This window comes from Lissotriton helveticus, chromosome 9, assembly GCF_964261635.1.
Source record: "Lissotriton helveticus chromosome 9, aLisHel1.1, whole genome shotgun sequence".
NCBI lineage: Eukaryota > Metazoa > Chordata > Amphibia > Caudata > Salamandridae > Lissotriton > Lissotriton helveticus.
This window is the reverse complement of record NC_136070.1, coordinates 551,554,061-551,571,198: the sequence shown is the minus strand read 5'-3', so window position 1 is coordinate 551,571,198 and position 17,138 is coordinate 551,554,061.

Below are 17,138 nucleotides of genomic sequence, written 5' to 3'. Positions count from 1 at the left end.
GCTGTTATAGCTAGCTGACGTAACTATAACTTGTGCCCCGCAATACACTGCCTATGACCTCATATATTGCATCTCTCATGACATGGTCAGTGACATCACTGGTGACATCACTGATGACATCTCAGATGACATCACTCATGACATCAGTGCTGACATCATCCACAGCATCGCTGAGGCACCCACTCACACCACTGTAGAATCTTTTATACACCCACTGCCTCTCCCACACAACCATTCACAAACCTGTTCACAAAGCCATACCAGTACTTACACACCCACTCACTGGTTCATTGATCTATGCACACATCCACTTGCTCACCCATACTACCACTCATAGACCAACTGACTCACTAATACAGCCATTGACATATCCACTCATACAGAAATACAGACACTGACAAACTGAGTGAGTCACCCATAGAACTACTCACACACCTAGGCACTCACCCATACAGTCAATCATACATCCACTTACTCACCCAAACAGTTACACACACACCCACTTATTTTATTTATTTTGAAAGTTTTATATAGCGCGAACATGACCATCGAGGGTATCAGAATGCTTTACAGATTATGCATCACGAAAGGTATAAGTATACAAAACAGAATAAACAAAGCGACAAATTCAACATCTAAAAATTGTCCAACATTCTTGTGAGGGAAAAGCAAACACAACAGAATCAACAAAGCGACAATTGTCTGACATATTCGTGAACCTGGTGGCTGGGTCAAAGTCAACGGCTATGGTCCCGGAATCAGATGAAGGGGCCAGGCTAAGGCAGGAATTTCTTCATCAGGAGCCATGTGACTTCTTTTTTGAAGAAGACAGTGGAAGGGTTCACCCTGACTTCGGGGGAAAGGAGTTTCAGATCCCCTGAGCCATCCCAATTAAGGCTCGGTTATAGGTCTTTTTTTTCTTGAATTTTTGCGAGATACAGCAGGGTCTTGAAGTGGATGGCTTTGTGAGCCATGCATGCATTTTTTAACTGTATCCGAGCTCCATATGGAAGCCATTTCAGGTCCCGCAAGTCCGAAGATATGTGGTGGTATTTTTTTGTGTCAGTTAAGAGCCTAGCAGAGGAATTGGGGGAAGTCCTTAGAGGAGTCGTCTTCGCACTAGGCAGGCCGCAAAGTGTTGCTCTACTATAGTCCAGGTTTGAGATCACTAATGCGTGTACTGCAACCTTTAGGTCATGAGCAGGGAGAAAGGGTTTGAGTTTCCTAAGTAAGCTGAGTTGGAAGTTCGCTCCTTTGGTGAGGGAACTGATGTGCTTTTGCATGTTCAGGCTTTTGTCTAGAATGATTCTGAGAGAGGCTGCTGAGTCCACGACGTATGGTCTACAGTTAAGAGCAGTCAGCTGATTCAACCATTGTTCCATGATGAGAGATTAGTTGTGGGGTGAGATCAGTAGGAATTCCGTTTTAAGAGCATTTAGCTTCAAGTGATTACGTGTCAACCAGCTTTGTGTTTCCAGCAGGACTGAGTTGAGGGACTGAATGTCTTCGGGGGAGGTTATCTTCAGGCATAGTTGGGTAGCGTCTGCATACATAAGATAATGAATGCTGGACAATTTTAGTATTTCTGTCAGAGGCTCCATGAACAGGTTAAAGAGTGTGGGGAAAAGTGCTGAACCTTGGGGAACCCCCAAGGTGACTGGTGCAGGATGGGACAAGGATTGGTTTCCCTTGAAGCTTTGGGATCAGTTCTGAAGGAACAAAGAGAACCAGTTTAATACAGGTTCAGACACCTCCATCCTGTATTCCAGGAGGTCTATTAGGTGATCATTAGGGGTGGGCGGACATTTCCATTCCACATTCCGGGCCAGGACTGTGCATGCGCGGGCACAGTTTACAAGATGAAGCCGCGATGGGGGAAGTTTGCGGCGCAATAAGGTACGTTTTATTTAATTTACTATTTTACCCTTTATATAATTTAATAAGGCGGGCAGGAGGCGGGCAGGAAGCGGGTGGCGGGCTGGTGGTGGCCGGGCTCGTGTAATGGAAATATCGCAGAGAGGCATGGAGATTGGTTCAATCTCCGTGCCTCTCCGCGATAGTCCATTCCGCGACTTCCGCCCACCCCTAGTGATGACACATTTCTCGAGGAGTTTTGCCAAGGTGGGGATGTTAGTGATTGGGCAAAAGTTAAGAAGATCCGTGGGATCAGCATTTGGTTCCTTTAGGATCGGGGAAACTTGACCTAATTTAAGGCCAATTTTATACCAATAGGCACACATACTCACTAAGCTATACAGTCACTGACAGTAGCATGCACTCATCTACATAGCCACTCACACTTACTCAGACACGCACATAGTCAGTCATATACCCTGTCACTCATGTATACTGCCTTTCACATACTCACTCACCCATACTGACACTAGGGCTGGGCAAAGTTTGCGAAGTAGCGATTTGCGAATCTACGCGAAGTGCACTTCGCACTACGCGAGCTACGCGTAGCACTACGCGAATTGCATAGTAGCATGTTCGCACTGTGCAAGAGGCCGTTTTCAATGATTGCAGAGTGCGGACAAGCATCCGGCACTGTGCAATCATTGTAAACGGCATCTTGCACAGTGCGAGCTGTAGTTTTCTGCCGCTCAAGGAGATTGTTCCTCGAGCGGCAGCTTTCTCAACGCGGACTGGTAGTTTCTCATCGCGAGCGGTCGCGAGCATACGCGACCACTCGCAATGAGAAAACAAACCTACCCGCGTTGAGAATCTCGCAGGGAGGTTTATTTTCCACGCTCGCAATCGGCAACTTGATGTTGCTGATCGCGAACGAGGAAAAAGTCTCGCCAGGATGTCATTTTGCTTGTTCGCGGTCGCCAACTTGACGTTGAGGACCAGTAGCAAGCGAAAAATGACCGCTGCACTACGCTACGCTATGCTACGCGTGTTCGCACTGTGCTACATGCAGCTCGCGTAGTGCGAAGTTGCGCAAACTACACGAGCGTAGCGTAGTGCTTCCCCCAGGCCTATATGACACATGCACTCAATCACTGATACCGCCATACAGATACTCACTCATACAATTTTTCACACACGCAGCAGGACCCCAGACAGCCACTGACTCAACCACTTACTGATCCATACAAGCAGTCACCACCTTTTCACCCACAGACACAAACATCCAGACAATCCTACACATAGGAAGACAACCAATCAATCAACCATATAGCCATTCATGTACCAACTAACACATTCCTACACCCACTTAGACATTAACTGACAGACAGATACACACATTCACACAACCAGTCACTCATCCATACATTCACTGAGACACCTAATCACTCACTTATACAGTCAGTCATGCACCCACTGAATCATTCATACAGGCACTCATGCAGCCACTGATTCATTAATACACCTTGTTTTATATATATAAATATATATATATATATATATATATATATATATATATATATATATATATATTTCACACTCATAAACAGTTTAAAAACACTCACAGTCACTGGATGATGTCAGCAGTGTTGTCATTTGAGATTTCATATGTGGTGTTATCAGTGATGTCAATGACCATGTCATCAGTGATGTAATATGTGACGTCATTAGCAGTGCATTGCAGGGGCATGAGTTTTAGTTAACTATAACTGCTAAACTTTTCTATTTCTGGTTTTGTATGAGTGAAATATCAGCCTAACTATAACGTCTCAGTAACTTTTGTTTTTTTCACAGAATTTTAAAGTTTTTTCTAATTCTCTTTCGTAATTATAACACCCCTGTAATCTTTTGTTTTTCCCACTGTGTGGTTGTACTATGTACAAATTAACTCTTGTTAGAGCTGAGACTTGCTGACAATTTCTTGTACTGAACAATTGCCTTTTACTACCAACAGCCGTGCCAAAGTCTGTTGTCGAGTTTCATTCGCATTTAGCCTTGTTTCTAAGGTTTGTGTCCACTTTATTCACTGCATTTCACTTGAAATTACGTCGGAAAAAAGTGGACGCATCAGGTGACCAAGCTCCCACGAGGAGCGAAACGCGCCATGGAGGGCACTAGTCCCAGTGATTTTATGCCGAAATTAAATAATACATTTTTCACTGCTTACCACGACTAATGGTGTGGAGGTCATTGACTGTGCAGAGGAGCCAGCAAGAGGTCCGTGCCCGTTTGTTGCCGTTCCAGGGATTGGGGCGGACAGGACTCTTTCGTTATTATATATATATATCAAGACTCCAGCGGTGGGGTGAAGGGACACAGAGAGCTGGCACACCATCTATATTGACAGCATATTCCAGGCAAGCTGTGTTGGGGTGAAGGGAGCAGACACCGCCCACTGTGGCAAGTACTTACGATTGGTGTCTGCTCCGCGCGGATCCAGTTCCTTGGTTTCGTGCTTTCCCAACAGCTACAACATCATCGGTGTCCCGACCTATCAAAGAGGGGCATGCTGATTAAAAACCTGGTGGGAACAGCACTTGCAAAATCCTGGCGGCATCTGAGGAAGTTTTGAAAAAAACAAAACGCGTCATGCCTGTTTGTCAATAAAAGCAAGTGAGCAGCTTACCTGGGGTTCTGTGTGTACTCTGTCCTCTTGATCGAAGGGGAATGTGGTGAAGATGTTTGAGGTGTAGCCATGAACACCTCTTAGAGTACCCACCCCGAAGTCTCCGACGGTATTTGGTAGCAACTTTGGACTTTACTTTTTGGTAAAAACGCCGGGAGCGCCGCACACCCGGAACTTGCCTAGCCACGAAAGATGGACTGCGACTTCGCATGGACGCACTAGTTATCTAACCGGTGCGCACGTGCTCAAGACCGGGATTCCAGCGGTGGGGTGAAGGGACACAGAGAGCTGCCACACCATCTATATTGACAGAATATTCCAGGCAAGCTGTGTTGGGGTGAAGGGAGCAGACACCACCCACTGTGGCAAGTACTTACGATTGGTGTCTGCTCCGCGCGGATCCAGTCCCTTGGTTTCATGCTTTCCCAACAGCTACAACATCATCGGTGTCACGCGTCAAGCCTGTTTGTCAATAAAAGCAAGTGAGCAGCTTACCTGGGGTCCTGTGTGTACTCGGTCCTCTTGATCGAAGGGGATTTCGGTGAAGATATATATATCTATATATATATATATCTATCTATATATATATTCACTGAAAAAACCATAGGTTATAGACCATATATAGTTAGGAATTAGCATTTACAAAACCTTGAAAATTCACTGAAAAAACCATAGGTTATAGACCATATATAGTTAGGAATTAGCATTTAAAAAACCTTATTTTACTCACACAAAACCATTGAAATTCCATATATAGTTAGTTGCACTAACTATATATCGCGCACCCGCAATCCACTGCTGATCATGTCACATATTACATCATTCATGACATGGTCAGTGACATCACTGATGACATCACTGATGACATCTCAAATGACATCACTGATGAGATCACTGATGACGTCATCCAGTGACTGTGTGTTTCTGTAAAGTTTAAATATGTTTTACATATTGAAGAATGAGTAGATGTATAAGTGTCTGGACGAAGGATTTAGTAGGTGCATGACTGAATGTATGAGTGAGTGATTAAATGTGTCTCACTGAGTGCATGGGTTAGTGACTAAACTGTCTTAATTTGTGCATCATTATATCTGTTGTTCTGTAAACTGCTGCATGTGTTGATCAGTAGCTATATGATTAACTATATGGGTTATTGATTGATTGTCCAAGTATTTGTATGGGAGACTGAGTGTGTGTGTGGCTGGCTGGGAGGTGTGTGACTCTGTGCAGATCAATGTGTACTTGTATCAATGATTGTATAAGAAAGTAAGTATGTGTTAGTATATGTTTGAAAATGTAAGGTGCTCTATGTTTAACTGTATAGACAAGAAAATGGAAGTGTGATTGATTCTTTACAGGACTGACTAGGTGTGTGAGTAACTCCATGGATGAGTGGCAGAGTGTGAGTGTCTGTATAGGTGTATGAGTGCACATGATAGTGTTGTAAAGATGAGTGATTGTATGTATGAATGATTGTATGGGTGAATGAGTGAATGTGTGTGTAGACGTAGGAATCAGTGAGTACGTATGTAGTAACTAGTATTGGTGTGTCAATGGTTTCAAAAATTATACTCTGTATTTAACACTGGGTGAAACAGAGGTTATATTAAAATGTGAGGAGATGCATTGTATTGTCACATGAATGATATCATCAGTGATGTGGTCATTGATGTCAAATGAGATGTCATCAGTGATGTCATCAGTGATGTCATTTGAGATGTCATCAGTGATGTCATCAGTGATGTCACTGACCATGTCATGAATGATGTAATATGTGACATGATCAGCAGTGGATTGCGGGTGCGCGATATATAGTTAGTGCAACTAACTATATATGGAATTTCAATGGTTTTGTGTGAGTAAAATAAGGTTTTTTAAATGCTAATTCCTAACTATATATGGTCTATAACCTATGGTTTTTTCAGTGAATTTTCAAGGTTTTGTAAATGCTAATTCCTAACTATATATGGTCTATAACCTATGGTTTTTTCAGTGAATTTCAATGGTTTTTTAATAGCAAATATCATAAGCTGTCGAATGTCAAGTACGTGGTAAGTGAAAACATTTTCGTGTTTATGCACACTGATCTGCTTTGAATGGTGCCCCCCCCCCTCATTTCTATTAGGAGTACTCTCTCTTTGCAGATAGTGAAAGGTAGTTAACGCAGGCCTTTGCCCCCGTTGTAATCCGTCGTGCCTGCTTCTCTCTCCATTTGATTGATTGTTATCCAAGTATTTACTGTTTTAGAATTAGTTCTCTTTGGTTCATTCTCTATTTACAAACAAACACAGAGTCGCAATACTCTGTTTAGTCTTTGCAGATAACGAAAAATCGTGTAAAAAAAAAGAAAAGGAATCGAGCAAAATCAGTAGGCCACTAATGGGATCTCTTTTTGACCTCGCTAAAATAGAAACATTAGGAACAACCCCTCATGACAAATACAAAACTAGTGAGATGAACTGAACTCCACACAATGATGGCTGCAAAACAGCTCGGCTCCGCCACCCACCCCGCCCAAAATAACGATAAAGAGCGGCTGCCATGATTGGTTGCGGAATGGCCACAACGGAGCTACGAAATGGTGCTGCTCTCATGCTAACCCCAGCTTCGGTCTGAAACATCCAGAAACACTGTAGACTACCAATTCGATCAGTTCCGGTAGCGCCCCAATGTAACCCGGTAGAGAAGAACTAGCCCTCCCCTCTTTGACTGATGGTTCTTGTTGCCTGTCCCTTCTGTTGTCATTTAACAGAACTATTTAGCCTGCTGAAAGGGGTTGTGTTTCGACCGCTGGTTGGTGGAGACATTTTGACTATATTCTGGACCTGCGTTGTCGCGTAATGCGTCATATGACGCGCCGCGTTAGCGCATCCGGAAGTCATCCGGGGCGCGCAGCGCGTAACGTAAGCATAACAAGTCATGTGACTTGTTAATAAAACTTTTCATTGGTTCATTTTACTTTTCTTATTCTAATGATGAAAGCCTTGGTCATATCACCTAAAAATTACGCTTTTAATTACTTCCGAACATTATTTTCTCTTAAATATATGTTATAATGTTCCAGGCTAATGTACTTTCCCGGAAATTTTACAACTGTCCTGCAAGTAAAATATATTCTTTTTTCGAGAAAAAGAGCTTTTCTTCGTCCCATGACGGAGCCGTTGAGCAAAAGAGGGTCGACCTGCTGTCTTAGTCGCCGATACGCCTGAATATGAGATTCTTATCGATCACTTTATGTTGCAGGAATAGAAAACACAACAGCCCTTGACCATTTATCTTTACTGCGTTCCTTCGTATTATACCTTTTACCCTTCATGTAATTGGTCTGCTTTATTTCACTTGCCTTTTAATGATTCTAAAACAGTGACTATTATTAAAAACTTTACCAATGTATACACTACTACCATGTTTTCTTTTAAAAACCTTTATTGTGAAAATTTCATTATACAAATACGAGCCTATAACCACGTGGGCCTGCCACGGAGCAAACTGTAATCGTATATGATGAATAGACATTTACACTGTAGAGGAACGTAACGGGCGGGCCATTAGGTTGCAAAAACTAAGGTGTCTAACAGTTACGGAATCGTTGGACGTACATTTTATAATTAAAATACGACAGGGCCAGTTACAATAAAATTATCTAGATATACATTTGCGGGCAAGTACCATGGGTGACGTTAATTCGAATTTTCAACAGTACAGTAATCAATAACACATCAGAACTTAATATCAATAGGGATGTCGAAATATTCAATCAATTCTCGTCCCCGCCCGCCATGTGCTTCAAAACTGCATACGTATCTCGTGATTTCAAGGTTCTGCAACCAGTACACAACAAGGAGTTACGAGTCCCATTTATTCCGGCGCCATTTTGGGCGAGGACGGGCAGGTCCAGGATATAGTCAAAATGTCTCTACCAACCATCGACTATGATGATGTTCATATGCTGTATTTATTAGAGTAACACTCATCTGCCCACATGAAATTAATTTACCACACTCTAAACATGTCATTTTAATCTTTCCAAAGTTCTTCTAAATATTTGGGACCGTTTCCCTTGCCTCTGAAGCTCTCAGTGCCACTTCTTTGATGAATGTACTAGCAGGTCAGGGGTTCTCCTCCAAATCTCTCTTTTATGCAGCACTATAATTAATTGGTGCCACCTCTCCATATGACGATGCATGGTATAGTTACCACAACTATATTTTTTTTCGGTTCCTCTGGAGAGTTCATCGTGGCAGATGAAGCGTGTAACATACCGGGCATTTACCTTTTTTTGCATGTACAGGAAAGGAAAAAAAAATCGAGCGTCCGAGTTCTAAGGTGTCCCAGGGCCATTTTAGTGGACCAGGCCCAAATCCAAAGAACAGCCATCTCACAGGCTAATGGGGCGACCCACGCCGACTTTCAGCATTGTAGAATGACCACACCAGTACAGCAACTTGCTAGACATCACCTCGGTGCCATCCGGATCTCGGCGCCCCACTGCAGATGAAGTGCCTCTCAACTATGAAACCACCACGGTGACATCCGGATCTTGGCGCGTTGTGCTGCCTTCGGCCTATTCGCACATCGGTCCGCTACTGACGCCATCTCACAGGCTAATGGGGCGACCCACGCCGAGTTTCAGCATTGTAGGATGACCACACCAGTACAGCAACTTGCTAGACATCACCTCGGTGCCATCCGAATCTTGGCATCTCAACGCCTAGTGGTATCTTCCATACAAAAAATATTGTTACGCTGCCTTTGGCCCCATTCGCACATCAGTCCGCAACTTAGACATCACCTCGGTGCCATCCGGATCTTGGCATCTCAGCGCCTTGTGGTGTCTTCTACTCCGAAAATATAGTAGAAAATATTGTTGCGCTGCCTTTGGCCCCATTCACACATCAGTCCGCTACTGACACCATCTCACAGGCCAACAGGGCGCCCCACGCCGACTTTTACCATTGTACGATGGCCACACCAGTGCCACAACTTGCTAGACACCACCTCGGTGCCATCCGGATCTTGGCATCTCAGCGCCTTGTGGTGTCTTCAAATCAGAAAATATTGTTGCGCTGCCTTTGGCCCCATTCGCACATCGGTCCGCTACTGACGCCATCTCACAGGCCAACGGGGCGCCCCACGCCGACTTTCAGCATTGTAGGATGGCCACACCAGTGCGGCAACTTACTAGACACCACCTCGGTGCCATCCGGATCTTGGCGCGTTGTGCTGCCTTCGGCCTATTCGCACATCGGTCCGCTACTGACGCAAACTCACAGGCCAACGGGGCGCCCCACGCCGACTTTCAGCATTGTAGGATGGCCACACCAGTGCGGCAACTTACTAGACACCACCTCGGTGCCATCCGGATCTTGGCGCGTTGTGCTGCCTTCGGCCTATTCGCACATCGGTCCGCTACTGACGCAAACTCACAGGCCAACGGGGCGCCCCACGCCGACTTTCAGCATTGTTGGATGGCCACACCAGTGCGGCAACTTACTAGACACCACCTCGGTGCCATCCGGATCTTGGCGCGTTGTGCTGCCTTCGGCCTATTCGCACATCGGTCCGCTACTGACGCAAACTCACAGGCCAACGGGGCGCCCCACGCCGACTTTCAGCATTGTTGGATAGCCACACCAGTGCGGCAACTTACTAGACACCACCTCGGTGCCTTCCGGATCTTGGCGCGTTGTGCTGCCTTCGGCCTATTCGCACATCGGTCCGCTACTGACGCAAACTCACAGGCCAACGGGGCGCCCCACGCCGACTTTCAGCATTGTAGGATGGCCACACCAGTGCTGCAACTTGCTGGACACCACCTCGGTGCCATCCGGATCTTGGCGCGTTGTGTTGCCTTCGGCCTATTCGCACATCGGTCCGCTACTGACGCCGCCTCACGTGCCAACGTATTTTCTCCGCATTTTACACCCTATGCCGCATAACAGGTCATGTGACTTGTTTATAAAACTTTTCATTGGTTCATTTTACTTTTGGTTTCCTAATGATGGAAGGCTTGATCATGTGACCTAAAAACAACACTTTTCATAGGATGAAAACTTTTTTTTTTTCCCAAACGATGAAAGCCCCACCTTGTTTCTGGATGTTTCAGACTGAAGCTGGCGTCAGCATGAAAGCACCACCATCTCGTAGCTCAGTCGTGGTCATTCCGCGAGCAATCATGGCAGCCGCTCCCCACCAGAAGCCTGCAGGAGTCGGAGCCCCCAAAACTTTTGATGAATTCTCAAGGCGGAGGGGACGCTTTCGAGAATGGGGTCCAAGACCTAGCAGACAAGCGTCCGATTTCCAAGGTGTCCCAGGGCCATTTCAATGGACCAGGCCCAAAAAGGAAACAGCCTGCCGCCATTTTGAGAGTCCTGTGACAGCCGCCTATCGCTGCACCGCAAGAGTGGGCGCAACTCAGCTGAATTGCGGCTTTTGACACAGTGGACCAAAAACGGACGGAATGGCAACTGAAACGGTAAAGGGGCGCCCCACTACAACAGATGACACTCCACCTGGAGAGGCCCGTTCACGCCGCCTCCCCCGGGGCGCTCCACGCCGTTATTCGGAGCAGCATTGTAGGATACCAAAACCAGTGCGGCAACTTACTGGACATCACCTTGGTGCCATCGTTCTGCTGCCTTGGAACTATTCGCGCAACAGTTTGCTACTGATGACCCACCCCCCGCGACGCCCCATGCCGTTATTTGCTGGGTGGCAACTTACTAGACATCACTTTCGTGTCATTTAGATTTCGGCGCGTTCTGCTGCCTTGGAACTATTCGCACAACAGTTTGCTACTGATGACCCACCCCCCGCGACGCCCCACGCCGGAAATCTGGACGTTGTGCTGCGTTGGGACTATTCGCACAGCCGACCGCTACTTCGTTGTTTTTCCCTAAAAATGTTTATATGTTATTACTATTTTTGTTTTCTTGTATATATTTATAAATTATTAAAGTTTTATAATCTTACTACTTTGTCGGAGTGCTATATATTTTTAATGTGACACATAATTGTAAAAACTTTGATGTACAAACAGTCATCCCTGGAATCTTCCGCTTCAGGCTCGGTCCCCTCCCCAATCACAATACAGGATGGTTTTCAGATAATAGCAACGCTTCTGCTGTGACGGATCTCATCGAGTGTGGGCCTTGATCTACTATAACTCCTTTGAAGAGGGGTGATTCTTTACAGCTGTGGCCATAAACTACATCTGCAGGGCTAGCTGATACCCTAGGACCAGCCTGGACAATCGGACACAGAGGAAAAGGAGTGTCAGAGGGTGCGGTAGTGAATAGGGCGAAAGGGAGGTGTCGGGCGGGCACAGGGTGTGATTCTCAGGGAACAGCAGCGCAGATGGGGAAGGTTTATTACCCATGCATAAGACAGAGAGCGGGGGTGACCACTGCCTGGGGGAGATGCTTGCGAGGGTGGGGAGCCATGCTAAGGATCGACAGCGTGCACAGAGTGGGACTGGTCAAGGCATCTAAAATGGCTGCCGTGCACGACAAAAGTGTGGCATTTGAAAAAAGACAAGATGGCGCAGACAATGTTTTTCAACACTTCCTGATTTCCTTCGAATCGAACGTTAACAGACGTTGGGGCATATTACCAAAGTTAAGCGATATTTATCCCTAACGATGCTTAGCAACGATTTTTTTACCGTCAGAAATTATCGCAGATAAACCTTGCTATTATCAAGGTTTATCGGAAATACGATAAAAAACGACCGCAATGCATTAATATCGCTGAAAACTCAGCGATATTCATGCATTACCGAGCTAATGCTCTTAGCCATGTTATCCACCTCCCATTGGATAACATGGCTAAGAACTGCTCAGGGCAGGTGGTAGCTTTTGGAGATATTCGCCCTTATCTCGAATATTTCCAAAAGTTGATAATAGGAGATAGCGATGTTAGCGACTGTTTCCAGTCGCTAACATCTTGGCATGCCCACTTTGCATGTCATTAGTGATAAATATCACTCACATGCAAAGTGGGGCCCAAGATGGTCGCTATCTTCTACTAGCCGTCGCTAACTGGTGTTAGCAACAGCTAGGTAATACACATATAATTTTATCTCCGCGAAGCGGAGCGCTGTTACAGATATATATCTTGTTTCTGAACGTTAATTTCTCAAAATGCACTGAAGCACATATATTGAGACCTAGCAAAGGCACATCGGGCTACCAGTCCCTACAATTTTGCCAAGTTTCGTGCAAATCCATTCAGCTGTTCGATCCTACCGAGAGACAAGATGGCGGCCGCTACGGACTGTTTGGAATGTTTACAGACACCGGAGAGCCAATCAGCTTCGCTTCGCAAAGCTCCGTAACGCGAAAAGTACGCGAAGCGGTGCGCTGTTACAGATATATACCTTTTTTTGAACGTTAATTTCTCAAAATCCACTGGAGCACATATATTGAGATCTAGCAAAGGCACATCGGGCTACCAGTCCCTACAATTTTGCCAAGTTTCGTGCAAATCCATTCAGCTGTTCGATTATTATTATTTTTATTTTTTTTTGCCCCGCGGGGCCCTTTTAAAACCTCCACATCAAACCTAGGGGGTGAGCGACAATGTACTATGCCCCCTTATGGTCATTTGCCCCTTCGCTTTGGCCTCCTCTTGTCTCTCGATCCTACCGAGAGACAAGATGGCGGCCGCTACGGACTGTTTGGAATGTTGACAGACGCCGGAGAACCAATCAGCTTCGCTTCACAAAGCTCCGTTGCGCGAAAAGTACGCGTAGCGGAGCGCTGCCCAGTCCGCTGTTACAGATATATATCTTTTTTTGAACATTAATTTCTCAAAATCCACTGAAGCACATATATTGAGACCTACAAAAGGCACATCGGGCTACCAGTCCCTACAATTTTGCCAAGTTTCGTGCAAATCCATTCAGCCGTTCGGGCTAAAAGTGAGGCCAACCGCCCTATGGAAATTAACATGGGAAAAACGCGTTTTGGGACCCCCCTTTTTTCTCGGCCCCCCCTTGACGAACCCCCCCACAATTTTCAGGGGCTGCTCAGAAACAAAATGTGCCATTTTCCTGAAAATTTCAGCCAATTCCGTCCACAAACGCCAAAGTTATTAGACATAGAATTTTCAAAAAACCCATAGAGAAAAAATCCTAACTATATATACCTACTGGCGACCGCCAGTAGGTAATATCTAACTATCTATATATATATTTATATATATATATATATATATATATATATATATATATATATATATATATATATATTATTTTTTTTCCCCACAAGTCCCCATCTCTCTCAGGAACCACTCGGACACTCTGATTGCTGCAATAATTTATTCGCAAGTGAAAAACGACGCGTTTCGGTTATTACAGCGTGATCAAGGTGTAATAACCGAAACATGTAATTTTTCACAGTACAGTTCTACTTGTTAAATTCAACATTTGAGCGGTCTATGTGAATTTGAATGACATTTTTCACCACAGCACCACTTTAACATAAGCCCATTTGAGGGCTAAATTCATTTCAAATGTACATACTTTATTTAATTAGTGTGTAACTTTTCTTGCATCGCTTCGCTATTTGTGTTTTGCCTGATTTCAATATGGTGCCCGCTTGGGACAGATCCCGCGAGACTTCTAGCAGCAAACAGTGATTGTAATTGTGTTTATAAGCTGTAGCGTCATGGCGGTCGCCTGATACTGAAGAAGGCGTACCGCCGAAACGCGTCTGTTTTTGTGATTTTTGTGCGAATAAATCCAACTTGGATTTGAAACCCCTCCGTGAGTGCGAGTCGATCTCTTTGGTAATTTGCATATATATATATATATATATATATATATATTTTTCCCCACAAGTCCCCATCTCTCTCAGGAACCACTCGGACACTCTGATTGCTGCAATAATTTATTCGCAAGTGAAAAACGACGCGTTTCGGTTATTACAGCGTGATCAAGGTGTAATAACCGAAACATGTCATTTTTCACTTGCAAATAAATTATTTCGGCAATCAGAGTGTCCGAGTGGTTCCTAAGAGAGACGGGAACTTGTGGGAAAGTATTTACAGAAGTGCAGGTATTCGAACTCGGACCGCCTGTGACAGCCCGATACCCCTCTACCGGAAATTGTGGAGCCGGGACATATGTATATATATATATGTTGGATTATAATTTGCGCAATAAACTTATAATTAAGTTTAGCCTGCTGCGAGTGCTGTTTCTTTGGTTCCTTGGGACTGCGGAGCTCTGAATATATATATATATATATATATATATATATATATATATATATATATATATATATATATATATTCACAACAAAAACTTTGCTTTCAGGCCCGTAAACCATAGGTTTTAAGGACGTTATTTTTAGTTGGACATTTAACTCTTACAAAACCAGAGAAATTCCGTCGTTATAGTTAGTTCAGCTAACTATAACTCGCTCCCCCTTAATCACTGCTGATGACGTCACATATTACATCATTCATGACATGGTCAGTGACAACACTGATTTCATCACTGATAACATCTCAAATGACATCACTGATGACATCATCCAGTGACTGTGTGTTTCTTTAGAGTTTAAATATGTTTTATATATATGCCAAGGTGTATTGAAGAATGAGTGGGTGTATAAGTGTCTGAGTGGAGGATTTAGTAGGTGTGTGACTGACTTTAAGTGAGTGATTAAGTGTGTCTTACTGAATGCATATGTTGGTGACTAAACTGTGTGAATGTATGTATCAGTCGGTCTGTTGTTGTAGAAGCTGCTGCATGGGTTGGTCAGTGGCTACATGAGTTATTTGGGTTATCGATTGGTTGCCTGAGTATGTGTATGGGTGCCTGAGTGTGTGTGTGGGTGGGTGGGAGGTGTGTGACGCTGTGCATAGATGTTTGAGTGTTTGTATCACTGGGTGTATGGGTTCAAAAGTGCATGTGGAAAAACTGTATGGGTGGGGGATTGTGTGTATGGGTTTGTTGGTGAGTGAATGGACATCTCAGTGGTACATGTCCAAATAACTACATATGTAAAAGGCAGTTTATGTGAGAATTGGAGTATATAAATGACTATACGTGAGAGTCAGTGATTGTGAGAGTGGCTGTATGGATGAGTGTGTACTTGTATCAGTGATTGTATATGAGAGTAAGTATACATTTGTTTCTGTATGAATAAGTGATGTGGTGTGTGTATAACTGAATACGTGAGTAAATGGAAGTGTGATTGATTCTTAGCATGATTGGCTAGGTGTGTGAGTAACTCTATGGATGAGTGGCAATTTGTGTGAGTGTCTTCAAGGATTTATGACTGCATGTACTAGTGGCTGAATTGTTGAGTGACTGCATGTATTAGTGATTGTATGGATGAATGAGTGGATGTGTGTGTAGACCTAGGAATCAGTGAGTGCATATGCAGTAACTGGTATTTGTCTGTCAATGGTTTCGAAAATGGGTATGAGGAGATGCATCAGATATTCACGTGGATGATGTCATCAGTAATGTCATCAGCTATGTCATTTGAGATGTCATCAGTGATGTCACTGACCATGTCATGAATGATGTAATATGTGATGTCATCAGCAGTGCATTGTGGGGGTGCGAGTTATAGTTAGCTGAGCTAACTATAACTGTGGAATGTCTCTGGTTTTGTAAGAGTGAAATGTCCAACCAACTATAAAGCTGTGCTCCCGCCCTGCCATAGCAAACAGCAGTGTCCCGGGGTTGGGCACCCCAGGACACTGCAAGAGCCGGCCCTGGGTGTTGGCGCTCCCCAGGGCCATCAAGGGCTCCAGGAAGGGGGCCGCACTGTCCCCTCTCAAAGTTTAAAGCCCCGGGGATATGGTGGTCCCCAGGGCTTGGGGGTCCGTAACGCATTTAAATGAAGATTGCCCGGGGAAGTGGTGGTCCCCTGGGCTTGTGGGGTGCCACGTGCCCCAGCATACAATTGATAAAGCCCCAGGGAGGTGGTGGTCCCCGGGGGAAGCGGGGGGAGGGACTCACCATGCATTCTTTTTTTTTCAAAAGCCCTGGGCAGGTGGTGGTCCCAGGGGCTGCGGGGGCCCATGCAGGCCCCTGCTATTATTGTTTTGACAATGCCCCCAGGACCAGGCCCACCCAGGGGCCTCATTAAAATGAAGCGTGGGTGCCTGCGCTTCAATTTTTAAACATTTTCAGCGGGATTTGAAATCCCAACACCAATTCTGCCAAATAGTTTTTTTAAATGCTTTTATTGGCTCTGGGGGTCCTTGTTGGACCCCCTGAGGAGGCCTAGGGGGTCATGGTGTTTCTACCCTGCCTTCTTCTCCTTTTTAACCTCTTTTTCACTGTTTTCTTGTGACTCGGTTCTACCGAGTCACAAGATGGCTGCCAACACTTCCTGGTTTGGAGTGTTAGCAGCCAATCAGAGTGCAGCTCGTGCCCGGGAGGGTTCGCAAACCCTCCTTGGTGCTCAGATATATACATTTTTCCTTTCTTTAATTTCACAGCAACTACTGAACGGATTTACACCATTTAACAAAAAGGACTCTTTCTGAAGCAAGGGCTATCTTTTTGCCAAATTTGGTGTAATTCCGTTTAGCAGTTTGGGCTGTAGCTTTGTTTAAAGTTTCCTATGGAAATTAA